Source organism: Sceloporus occidentalis, unplaced genomic scaffold (genome assembly GCF_023333645.1).
Source record: "Sceloporus occidentalis isolate IW3139 unplaced genomic scaffold, rSceOcc1.0.p SCAF_2, whole genome shotgun sequence".
Lineage (NCBI taxonomy): Eukaryota > Metazoa > Chordata > Lepidosauria > Squamata > Phrynosomatidae > Sceloporus > Sceloporus occidentalis.
The window spans coordinates 202466235-202478759 of record NW_028316982.1 but is presented as its reverse complement, the minus strand read 5'-3'; positions in this window follow the sequence as shown (position 1 = coordinate 202478759).

Here is a 12525-nt window from a genome sequence, read left to right as displayed (position 1 = left end):
GTGAGCTTGATAGGATTATTGAAATATGAAATACATTCCTGAGAAAATGCTTTAGAGAACACTGGCTTATATAAGCTTTCTTGAAGAAACACTGATGGGAAGTTTCTTTCTGTCATATCATAATACTACTTTAAACCCATAATTAATTACCATTTGGAGAAATGTGCATGTTCTTGAGTTGAGTACACAAAAACTAGACATTTTAAATGTATTCTATGAACAACACATGTATATTGGTGCTTGTATGAATGTGTCACTCTTGCAGCATGTTTACCAATGCCTTGTCCCCAAAAGCTACACACTTTGGTCCAATCCAATTACCAGAGCCAACTAGAGTAGAGCCATTAAATGGACTACTAAATGGTGAGTCAACACATGCAAACCCCACTGATACAATGGGTCTACTCTAGTTGGGACTACCAGCCTTTGTTACTAAAAATGGCAGGAAATGGCTGTTTCATATGTGAGTCTTATGGGAAAGGTAGGATTACCACAACCATGGTAACCCACCAAGGACTGCATAACAGATGAAAATGCAAATCTAGACTTATTCCCTTACATCTTCATTGTTGGAAGGGAAAGTCTAGTTAACAAAAGTCAACAAAGCAACTTGCAATAAGAAAATGGCCTAATTTTCAGTATGGTCAGACTTAAAAGACAGCCTGTATAGAGCAAAGCCCATGTCTGGAGGACACTGCCTGGAGTAACTTGATATATTCATTCCCAGGGCAGGCTTCTTCTCTGCTGATTACGAGTCTCTACTAGTGTTTGCAGGACAGATTAGCCATTCTCCTTATATAGAAGAGACACTGTTCAAAGGCCTGGAACACAGCTGCCTCTTTACAGACTTTACCTAGTTTTCAAAAGGACAAGGCCCATGTGACTGAGGAATGTATGCCTCTGTAATAGAAAATCTAAATTAATCTTCGTAGAAAATGGAGAGACTTGTTTGGCCCTAGCAGAAAAGAAGAGCCACTTGTAGGTAAAATTATCTTAAGACCAAAGTGAAACTTTCAGGGAATCCTGTGAAAATTTGGGACTGTAAGACTTCCTAGGCATGACAGACAAAAGAAATTAGTTTCCTGAATAAAAGGTTCTTGGTTTAAATTTAAGGATGTTTTTTTCCATTGCCCTCAGAGCCACCACACTGCCAAATGTCTGAGAATGCACCATCTAATCCTCCTAACTTGTTAGTGCAATAGCTCAGGCTGTTTTTTTCTGGTTTTCCTTGTACCTCTTCACTCCTTTATGTCCTTTCTTTTCTGTTCCTTATTGGGGAAGAGGCAGGAATAATTTGGGAAGGGTTCAGAACATATGTGGTAATAATCCAGCTCTTTAAGGTCTTGTCATATATTTAAACAGCATTTCCTCCCATTTGAAATTTTAAAAATGTACACATAGATATAGATTTGAAGTTACACAACTAGATTTTTTTAAAAAATAGAACAGACTTGTTAGTCTCATATGTGAGATGAGACCTGAGGTCTGCTAGTGCCAATGAATTCAATATTTGAACTTCCAATGGCTGCAATCCAGCAAATGGTCAATTGTACACAAACCCCATTGTAATCAATGGTCCTCAGCACACACAGGACTTCAACTTTCGTTCTGAAGACAGTTGACAATATCTTACTAGAATGAAGAATGTGGGAAGCAAAATAAAACTCTACTTTAGTCTATCTCAAATGATGTAAGAATGTTAATGTTTTCTCAAATGCTTAGAAGTAACTACTTTGCTGTTCCTGTTATGTGCCTTCAAGTTATCTCCTATCACAGGGTTTTCTTGGCAAGATTTGTTCAGAGGGGGTTGCCTTTACCTTCCCATGAGGCTCAGAGAATGTGGCTTGCCAATTGGGTTTCCATGACTGAATAGGCATTCAAACCTTGGTCTTGAGAGTCATAGTCCAGTGCTCAAACCACTACTCCATGCTGGCTCATAATGAGATATTTGTATTTAATTTCTTTTTGAATCATTAAGTCATAACTAAGTCATATTATAATTGTAACATAATAAGTGATAACTTTACTCCTTTAATGGTGTTAACCATAACAGGTGTACTTAGTTACAAGGATACATGGGCTTTCTGTTTACATGGGATTTATATCAGAGGCTTGGGAAATGCTCGTGCTTTTTAAAAACATAAGAAATATCAAATTTTAGACATAATTCTGAATAACAAGAAAAGGGAGAGTTGTTTTTCTTTTTTTTAAATGTAGCTGTAACAAGAAGAAGCTACTTTAAGAGCCCAAGTGGGCATCAGAACCAGCTGTATCTGCACTGCAGAAACAAACCTGTTTGACACCACTTTAACTGCCATGGCTCAATGCAATGAGATTCTTGGAATTGTAGTTTTGGGAGATATTTAGCCTTCTCTGTCAGAGAGCTCTGGTGCCACTACAAATCCCAGGATTCCATTGCATTGAGGATTGATTCAGAAGATTATATTTTCTTTGCTTTGGTTGAAATGTAAATCCAACTACAATTATTTTATAAAATGTTTCTCTATAATTTCCATTGTAGCAATGGGATACCAAACAGTCCTCCAGAGTTGTTTAAATATTCAATGAAATAAGCACTTATGTCCTTGTAAGCAGGTGAGGCAGAGGCAGACAGCCACATCTTATGGAACCTATCTTGGGGGCTCAGTAGACAGCCCCTAAGAGACGGATCTGTGCCGCTCCTTTCCTTGCTGGATTGGGGCCATGGCAACCGCACACCACGGCCTCCAATTGTCCTTTCCACAGCTCAACAAGAAGCCACAAAAAGCAGCTCTTTTTTGCGCCACGGAAAGGGTGCCCTAGCCACCATGGCAGTGGCTTTTCACTGTTTCCTCAGCGTGATGCAGCATGGCACCACCTGCTGTCTGGTCAGGCAGGCGGCGTGAGGGTGGCATGGAGACGGAGTCAGGTCAGCCAGTGTGCGGATGCCATGTCCCGACTCTGTCCCAAGGCCGGCATATAACTCTGGTCTGTAAAGCCTGTTACTTACCTTACAAAAAAGTTCTTGGAAGATCTGAGGATTTCTATATATCAGAATTCCATAATTAAAGTTAAACAGTTAAATTTTTCACAGCTGCTATTATTTGACACAGGGAATTTACCAAACAACCTTTTAATGTTTCATAGAGATTTTCATAATGTTGTAATACAATATATTTCATATTTTATTTATATTTTATGCCATGCAATATTTTATACTTTTAAAGAACCACTTTTGTTTGACACAGTATCTTGCTTTAATTTTTAAATTCATCATGTCATACTTTGTCATTTGTTTTTGCAGGCCTATGGCCACACTCAGATAAATTTATAAATCAGCATTGATTAGTGGCAATTAGTGAGACAGACAAAAATGGTAGATACATATTTTTATGTCCATTGCATGCAAGCAGATGTCACATCTGTCACAGGTGGCTGAAGATATTTTGGTTGCTTAAAAGGGGCAACATGAGAAATCTGAAATGGGATGTTACCTGTCTTTCATTTTATCTTATGTGGCAGGGGGTGGGGGAAGTGGGAATAACTGTTATAGTCAGCCCTCCATATCCACAGATTCAATCATCCGCAACCTGAAAATATTCCCCCCAAAAAAGAAAAGGAAAAAGCAAACCTTGATTTTGCCATTTTTGGTAAGGGACAATATTTTACTACCCCATTGTATATACAGTTGGCCCTCCATATCCACAGATTCTACATCTACAGATTCATGGCTTGAAAATATCCCCCCCCCCCCCCCGCAACAAAAAAGATTCCTAAAAGCAAGCCTTGAGTTTGACATTTTATATAAAGGGCAACTTTTATTACTCCATTGTTTAAAATGGGACTTGATCATCCACAGATTTTGATATCCACAAAGGGCCTGCAGCCAAACTCCAGTCAATAACAAGAGCCCACATTAATGGGACTTGAGCATCCACAGTTTTGGTATCTATGGAGGAGCCTGGAACCAAACCCAGGCAGATGCCAAGGGCCCACTGTACAAGAGATGAAGTGGAAAACAGCATAGCCAGGCATTTACTGGAACTGTGAGCCCACCTAATGGAGCCCTCAGTTACAAAGGATGGATGGGAGCTTCTAGTCCAAGACTCCAATCCTCCCAGCAGACAATGATCACTAATTAAGCAAACACTAATCCTCTTTGCATATCCTCCTACCCTGAGGCTTTGCCATCAACAACAGAACAATACACAGATTAACATGGAAATCACTCCTCCCTACCCAAGGTCACACAGTATATATATACCGAATTCTCTTCCATGCCAGTATTCTCTGAAGATGCCAGCCACAGATACAGGTGAAATGTCAGGAATAAACTGCTCTAGTAGAACATAGCCACATAGCCCCCCCAAAAAAACCACGAAAAACTATTTCCATTCCTATTGTTAGTCTTGACTACAATCAATTCATTGTTTCAATTGGATTTCATGTTTGCAGTAAAAAAATTCAAGCAGAACCAGATGCAAAAGGTAAACATTTATCATTTAAAAATCTAGGGTGCCTCTGAGCATATTCTGAACCTCAAAATTGTTCTGAATATGAGAAAATAAACATGTGAGACATACACACTCTCACTTTTGCATCGAATCATGTGCTAAATAAACCAGGTTTTCATCCACTCTTTTTTTCCCATTCAAGGTGTGGCTGACTGTTGTGTGGTTGACATTTCCTTCCCTCCCTGTCATCCCTTCCATGAACTCAACCCTCCTCCATGCTTCCCCCTCAATTCACATTCCCTGCCTCACAGATTTTTTAAAGAAAAATTGTGTTATAATCCAAGTGTTAAAGTGCTGAACAGTAGTCCTATGCTTATTTGACAGATTAGGGACGAGCACTGTCAAAAATCAGAAATCATTTAATATTACTGTATATTATATTGTATTGCTGTATAAGCACAAATTTAAGTATGAATACCTGTACAGTGTTGTATTATAAGCACATGATGACACCACAAACAATGTTTACTGTATACAGTACACAGACTGAATAATAAGATAATGCCATGTCAAAAAAAATGCCGCATGTGGTTGCAAAAGTGTTGGGCAAAGCGCCATCTTTTTGTTCAGTCTGTCTCCTGTTTACTGTAGAAGTCATTTGTGGTGTGACTGTGTGCTTATGATACAGCACTGCACAGGCATTCATACTTATGTTTGTACTTATATTTGTCAAAAGAGCAGACATTGTATAAATGGATTCTGGTAATAATGTAATAGTGTTGAAAGAGCAGATGATCAAAGCGTAATCCATCAAAAAGCAGGGGATGCCTGTATCACTTTAGCACTATAACTGTAAAAGAAAGTGATAGAAGAAGAAAAAAAGTTCCATCTAGTAACCAGAAATGAAATGAGGAAAGGCAGGTCATAAGAAAACCTTAGTTGCAAACAGCATATCTCCATTCAACCCAACATTACTGGGGCTGCCCACAGGAGGAACCAAGACAATGAATAGAGATTTGGGCATTTGCCCCTGCTTGTACTGGAAACTCCTGGGACTGAAAAAACACACACAGCCTGCTCTGGGTTTAAACGTTGTGGCTAGTTCTAGAAAATCATGGGAAATAGCTCAGGACAGGAGGTATGTCAAATGGATCTTCTTCTTTTTTTAATCCTAGTAAGTACAGGTACAATTCCCAACAAATTCTATGGCTTTTGGACAGTCTGGATGAGGCCTATGATAAATGGGTACCACTTTCAAGAAACATTAAGCACAAAAAACCTTTTCTTCTGGAGTGGTTTCTAGAAGAGTAGCAGTATTAGCTGGTTGCAGTTTTTGACACCTGAAATATTTAACAAGTTTTATTTGAAGCTGATGAAGTGGGCTGCAGTCCATGAAAACTTATGCCAAATAAAACTTGTTAGTTTTTAAGGTGCCACAAGTCTCTTTGTTGTTTCTGGGATGGTGCCTTGTTTTGTAATTCTCTTCAGAAGAGCACCATTCCCTGGTGCTAAGAAACAGGGAAAGACTTATCTGTTCTGTTGTGCATGGAAAACAGTTAGTTCTGTCATGGAGCATAGTTTTGAAGGATATTAGCTTGTGTTTTATTTTATTTAGTTAGTTATTTAATGTAGGCCCAGCTTTTCTTCCAATATGGGATACATAAAGTGTTTTCTGAATGTTGCCTTTTTTCAGTGCTTTAACATTTTGAAACATGTTATTATTTTATTGTTTATTTTCTATGAAATGTAATGTGTGGACACAGTATGTTTTACATGATCTTCCTTTGACTTGGTTGTTTTTTTTTAATGAAAAGGCAGTTTATAAATAGTGGAAATTAAAATAAATTTTAATGACCTGAAGAGACTGGTCTACATAGTACTTTTTTCTTCACATTCCAAAAGAAATTTACCATAGTTTTCATTGGAATTGCAGTAAGTAGTGGGTGGTTTTTAGTTTGCTGAAGGCTACATTGGGCCAAATTCACCATGGTTAACAAAAAAAAAGTGAATTCTTAGACCACCCATTTTTAATCTTAAAATGAAGAAAGAGATTCAAGTCCATAAATAAATTCCCTGTGAGCCTGTGTTTCTCATCAAATTGCCCAGACAATCATGCTAGATTGGGCAATTGTTTGTAGATGTGGAACTTTTACAAATCCATGAAAACTGAAATGATATTTTAAAAGTCATTTATCTCAAAGTGCTTTATCTAGCAACTAAAGTGGCTAGATCTCCAGCCTGGCCCGAGTCTCCAGTTTTCATAGGTCATCTGCAAGTGGGAGATGAGGGTGCAAATGCTCTGGTTTTGGTAGGCTAAGCTCCAGGCAAGAGGAAAGGACTGGGTGCAAATCTCCAGTTCACCTAGTACAGTAGCAGTTTACTATACTTTGCAAGGCTTGATTTGTTGCTGCAACTTGCAAAGACTCTCCAGTGAGCCTCTATGTATTCCTTAGCTTCATCCTCCCCTTCCAGTTATTGTGGTGCCAGGACACACCCTGCACTCTGCTCCACATCCAACTTTTCTTAGAAACAAGTAGGCTAGATTAAATGTTATTTATCTCATCTCCCTAAATATTAGGGCTAACTGTATTGACCCATCTCCCCACATTTTACCTTAATTGGGGAATAGCCCCTTTAGTTAAGATTAAGCCTTAATTTCCAAACAAGAAAAATATGGTCTGTGGGTGGATGGGTGGTTGTTTGTGGGTGTGCTTGAATAACAAGCTTGTGAGCGGCTGTGACTGGTACTTAATGTATGACATGTAATAACATCATGATGGGCATCCTGAAATTTCAGGATGTGGCCTGGAAACCTCAGAGCATGAGATGATCCTGGAACGGGAACCATAAAATAAATCCATGTGGCCAGATTGCTAAACTGGGGCTGGTTACAGAGAAAATACAACTCCCTTGTTGCTACAATCCCACCAGCTGCTGGTCTACTTCTGGATACAATTCAAAGTGCAGGTTATGCCTACTAAAGTCCTATATGGCTTATTTCCAGCCTATCTGAAAGACCATATTACCCTACATAAGTCTGTCTCAGCCCTAGGATCTTCAGGAGGGTCCCTTATTCCAAGTGCACTGTCTTCACAGGCATGGTTATTCCAGTCATTTGCTAAAACCCTCCCAATGGTTCCCCTTAAACTTTGGAATTCTCTTCCCAGGAAGGTTAGGATGGCCCCCTCTTTGCTGTCCTCTGTTCCCAGACAAAGACTTTTTTATCCCAAGAGGCTTTTGAGTATAGAAAGTTTTTAGAGAAATGCTTTTTAAGAATTTGCTGTACTGCTTTAATTGTCCTTTTAAAAATACTTTTAACATTTTAAATTTTATATGTTAAACTGTTTTAATGTTGTTAAATTAATTTAATAATTGTAGATCACTTGAAATCCCAGTTTTGGAAAAGGAGGATATTGGTATTGTATGCCTTAAAGTTGACTCCAAATTATGATGAACCTCTCTAGAGTTTTCTTAGCAAGATTTATCCCAAAGAGGTTTGCCATTGCCTTCTTCTATGGCTGAGAGAGGAGCTTATCGCTTGGCTATTAAAACCGGCGTACCTCTATCCAGTTTAAAGTTTAATTTGTGTGGCATCCTGATCATATCAGAAGGCTTTTGCCACTGAATTTGCTACCTAAATACAGCCCAGGTCCAACCCCACTTCCAGGAGGGCTCCACTGGCCATTTTCTTAAGTCAGAAAACTCCTGGATCCAAAAAGGGCCATGTAGAGCACTCCTGGAAGTGGAGATGGACCCAGGATGTATTTGGCCGGCAAATTAGGAAGCAAAACCTTTCTGATAAGATCAGGATGCTGCTGAAATTAAACTTTAAACCGGATAGAGATAAGCCAGTTTTAATAGCCAAGTGATAAGCTCCAGAGTGTGACTTGCCCATGGTCAGCCTGAGAGGCCTAAAACAAGGCAACATCCCAAGGCCCTACTCCAACACTCAACCACTATACCATACTAGCTCTGCACAATATAGTCTTGCCTCTGTGGCATTTGTTGGCCAATAGAGTTAGGCTTATGAAGAGTGAACCCACAAACTGTCCTAGTATGTTTTCTTAACCTTCTCTTTCCATAGGACTCATGCTATAGGACTACAATTGATTATTGATTTAAAATAAAATGTCCCTTTAAAGCCAGGGTCAGAAGTACAGTGCATCTTGATGGGGGGGAGTTTGTTGCTTCATCGCAGCCCTGGTCATCAAATACCCAAAGGTTGCTCAGGAACCCTCTGTGAAAACATGTTCTATGCCAGCTTTGGGAAGTGTATGCCCCATGGGCCTCATTTGCCACCATGACTGTTTTTTGAGATACACAAGCAATCCCCACCCCTCTCCAAAAAATTAAATAAATGTTCCTTAAAATATTGTCTTTTTCTGGCATCTTGTTAGAATGTTTTGAGCTAGCCTTACAAGCTATGATCTGATTGGTTATTAATTTTTATGCTCATGGCACCATTGCCACAACTACAAATGCACCAATAACTCACATAAAATCCAGGCAGCTGTACCAAAGGACTGAGTTCAGTGGCACTTGCAAGAGGGAGGCTTAAAGGATGACCTGCCCTCTCACCAGCAATGTGTGGTGCAATGTGAAGTGGTGTCAAGCCTTGTTGTACTGTGGCTCGCCTGCAGGAGGAGGTTGAGCACATCATCCTTCAGTACACTGTGGCTATATGTCTTGGCTATTGTCGATGCTATTGTTGTTGTTCTTATTATTATTATTTACTAACAATACACCCCATGTTCCCTTGTTTAGCTTTCTACATTAACTTTCATTAACTACATTAATTGTAAAAAGAATGAGGAGCCAACATGGGTTGCAGCCTTCCAGGACTCAAGGAAGGCCAAAGTGATTGGGACCCTAGTCATTACCCCTATCCCATCCCTCTAAGTCATGCCAAATGGTACAGCAAAACTAATTCAGTTCTTAATCAGCCAGGGGAAACTGCAACCCAATACTTTCCAAAAAGAAAAGCAGCTATAGGAAGTGCATCTGCATCATAGGTGAAAGGAGAAAAGTACAAGAGTGTATTTTAAACATACTTAATGCAAGTGATGGATTGAATTCTAGGACTCTACATTTTGACTCAAAAGCCACCTCTTTGAAATCCAGAACACTCCCCCATCCAAAGATTAGGACAAATATACAATAAAAGGTTGATGAGAGATAAATGAAGACAGCAGTTTAAAATGTCTAAGCTAACTGAGAAGGGTGGAGAATTGTTGTTTTTAGATGAAAGCCACAAAAAGCAAATTGCATAAATTCATTGTTGATTTGGCCAGTATAAGAGCATTATAAAAACAGGCACATTAGTGGGATAACATAATGCATGTGACTCAAGGTATTCAGGCACACTGCAGAAAACCCTTTATTTGTTTAAAGGAAATTCCCTAACAATGGCTCTGCTTGCTTCAGCAAGCATGGTTTACTGTTTAATAATGCCTGGGTCTTTTAATTATTATTTTAAATGCAGGTTCCCTCCCCCTCCCCCTTCTGACAGTGTTTGAACAGATGGTGTACACTACAGCACCTACCAACTTTGTCATATTAATTTTCTTTAGTAGAAGTAAACTTCTGCTAAAGAGGTGGATATTTTCAAATGCTGTTTTTTAAAAATTTTGTAGGTGCTACTATGAAAACTGGTAATGTTGCACAAGAAAAGTGGGGGAACATACCATCAAAGAGCAGGCAACTACAATAGTGTTGTGTTTCAGGAATGTCTTTGATAAAGGTAAATGTTCAGAACCCTCTTCCAACTCTAATTCTTCCCTCTTTCTATGAATAGAATGATCAAATGAGTTGTCCTGAGGCAAAATCTTTTATGATCTGAGAAAAGATGGCCCACTTGTCATATTTAACTATCTCAGGCTGGCCCAAGGTATTTGACTGTCTGAGATGAAGGACAAGAAGATGCCCTTCCATTCCATGTACAGAGGCTGACTGGATAAATAACTGAACCTTACTTCAGCACCGGCAAGATTGTCTATCACATTTGAAGGCGACAGTCCAGTTTAAGAGGTGCAGAGCAGTCTGGAGTTCAACACATAACTGTGTCTTCCGTACTGGGGAAATTGCTATCGAGATTAGGAGAATAGCTGTTGTGCTGCCACTGTTTGCCTCCTGTGGGACGGATGGGGAACGGAACGGAACAGAACAGGGACTTTTGTGTGCAGTAAAATGCATCCCCCACTCGTTCCACACTCGTTCCCGACCCCTTTCATCCCATCCCCAATCCATCCCAGTGCGATAAACTTATTTCACTCGATGCATCACCCTCTTGTCACTGCCTTGTCCTGGAGGCATGGTTAGCTTGCACCTTGTCACTGATGGGAAAAAACATCAATAAGCTTCCAATAGCACTGATATAGTGCTCGTCCTCAGATGCGGTAAATTATCCTGTGGTAGTTCCAGGATTGCATAGTCATGTAGTGTCCATGTCTCCTCTTGTCCCCAATTCCCCCTCCCTTCTGCTATTCCGGAATAGCCTTCTTGCTACTTTGCTTTATTTATTAATTTTTATTTTACAGTGGGCCCTTGGTGTTCGCTGGGGTTTAGTTTCAGGACTCCCTGTGGATAACAAAATCTATGGATGCTCAAATCACATTAAATACAATGGCATAGTAAAATATGCCTTATATTTAATGGCAAAATCAATTTGTATTTGGGAATTTATTTATTTTCTGAACATTTTCAAGCTGTGGATGTTTGAATCCATGGAAAAAGAATCCATGGACATGGAGGGCTGACTGTATGGTGAGTAGGACATAAGGCAGGGAGGCAGGGTTCCTAAACAGATGAAAGCACAAGGGGCCAACAAGAGCCTGTTTACGCTAATGAAGGGACATGCAGTTGGGAGTGCTCCCAAAATGTTATGCATGCAATCACTAGAGAAAGGGAAGAGGGAAGGAGGGAAGGAGGGAATAGGGTAAGTTGAGGCTGCCCCTTGCTGCCCTTGGCCACTTCCCAAGCTCCATAAACCAAGTGGAGCATGCTCTAGAGCACCCAGGCCACCACTGTGATCTCTCGTGAAACCCTCCGCAAAGCATCCTCTTTTTCACAGAGGGATCTATTGCATCTGCCCTTCCTTCCCTCCCAAGTGTCCCCCCAGACAGGCTTTGGGAGACATTTGAAAATAAGATTACTGCGCACACACCCTCCCAAAGTTACCACATCAGGTGACACCAACCCTATTGGTGCCACTGCCCAGGAAAGCTCATCTAGTACACACTCATATGTCCCTCTGGTACCAGGCAAATGCTACTTTATTCTCCCTAACATTTAAGCCCTTTTAAACTCTTATGAGTTTATATTAATTACTGCTTTTTTAAATTATTTCCTTAAGCCTTTTGGAAATACTGAGCACCACTGAAAACACAAGGACATATATTTTAGAAATAAATGGATAAATTGGAGGGGGGGGGGTTGAAGCTCTACTCTTCCATCAAGGAATCTGCTAAAGACTTTTCCATGCATATCTTTTCATAAGGAAAGCTTTATCAATTTGATTAGTGATTTCACCATGTATGTCAGGAGAATCTATCTGCAAACTACGTACTGTTGCTTTACTATATTACAAAATTTTGAGTGCTGAAATATAGTGTGATGTCAATTGTATTTAATAGTGTCTTAAAGCAGTATATATTGTGTTCTGGTAAGAGCAGAGCCCAAAGTATAATTTTAGTTCATGTTTCCCAATCCCAATAGAACATGAAGAAATAATGCAAACATTGTGTGTCCCCTTTATAACAGGACTTGTAAGAAAATACTTGCTACCTGAGATAAAGTTTCTGTAAATCAGTGAAGCAGGCAGGCCAACATATGGATTATGTTACATTCAGAGCTGATCCTAGTTCTGTAACACACACTAAACAACCAAATGCAGGAGTCTCGGGTTTAATAAAACACTAACTTTCAGCCACACATACAGCCAATAAAGATTTGAGCATCCTGGGCATGATCGGCATACTAATTGCTGCATGAATAAATCTGGAAGGTTGGCTGTTTTGAAAGGCAAACAAAATCTTTTCCAAAGCCAGAAAGAGTATTTACTATGAAAACTAAGCCTATGTGTACCTGTAGCAGT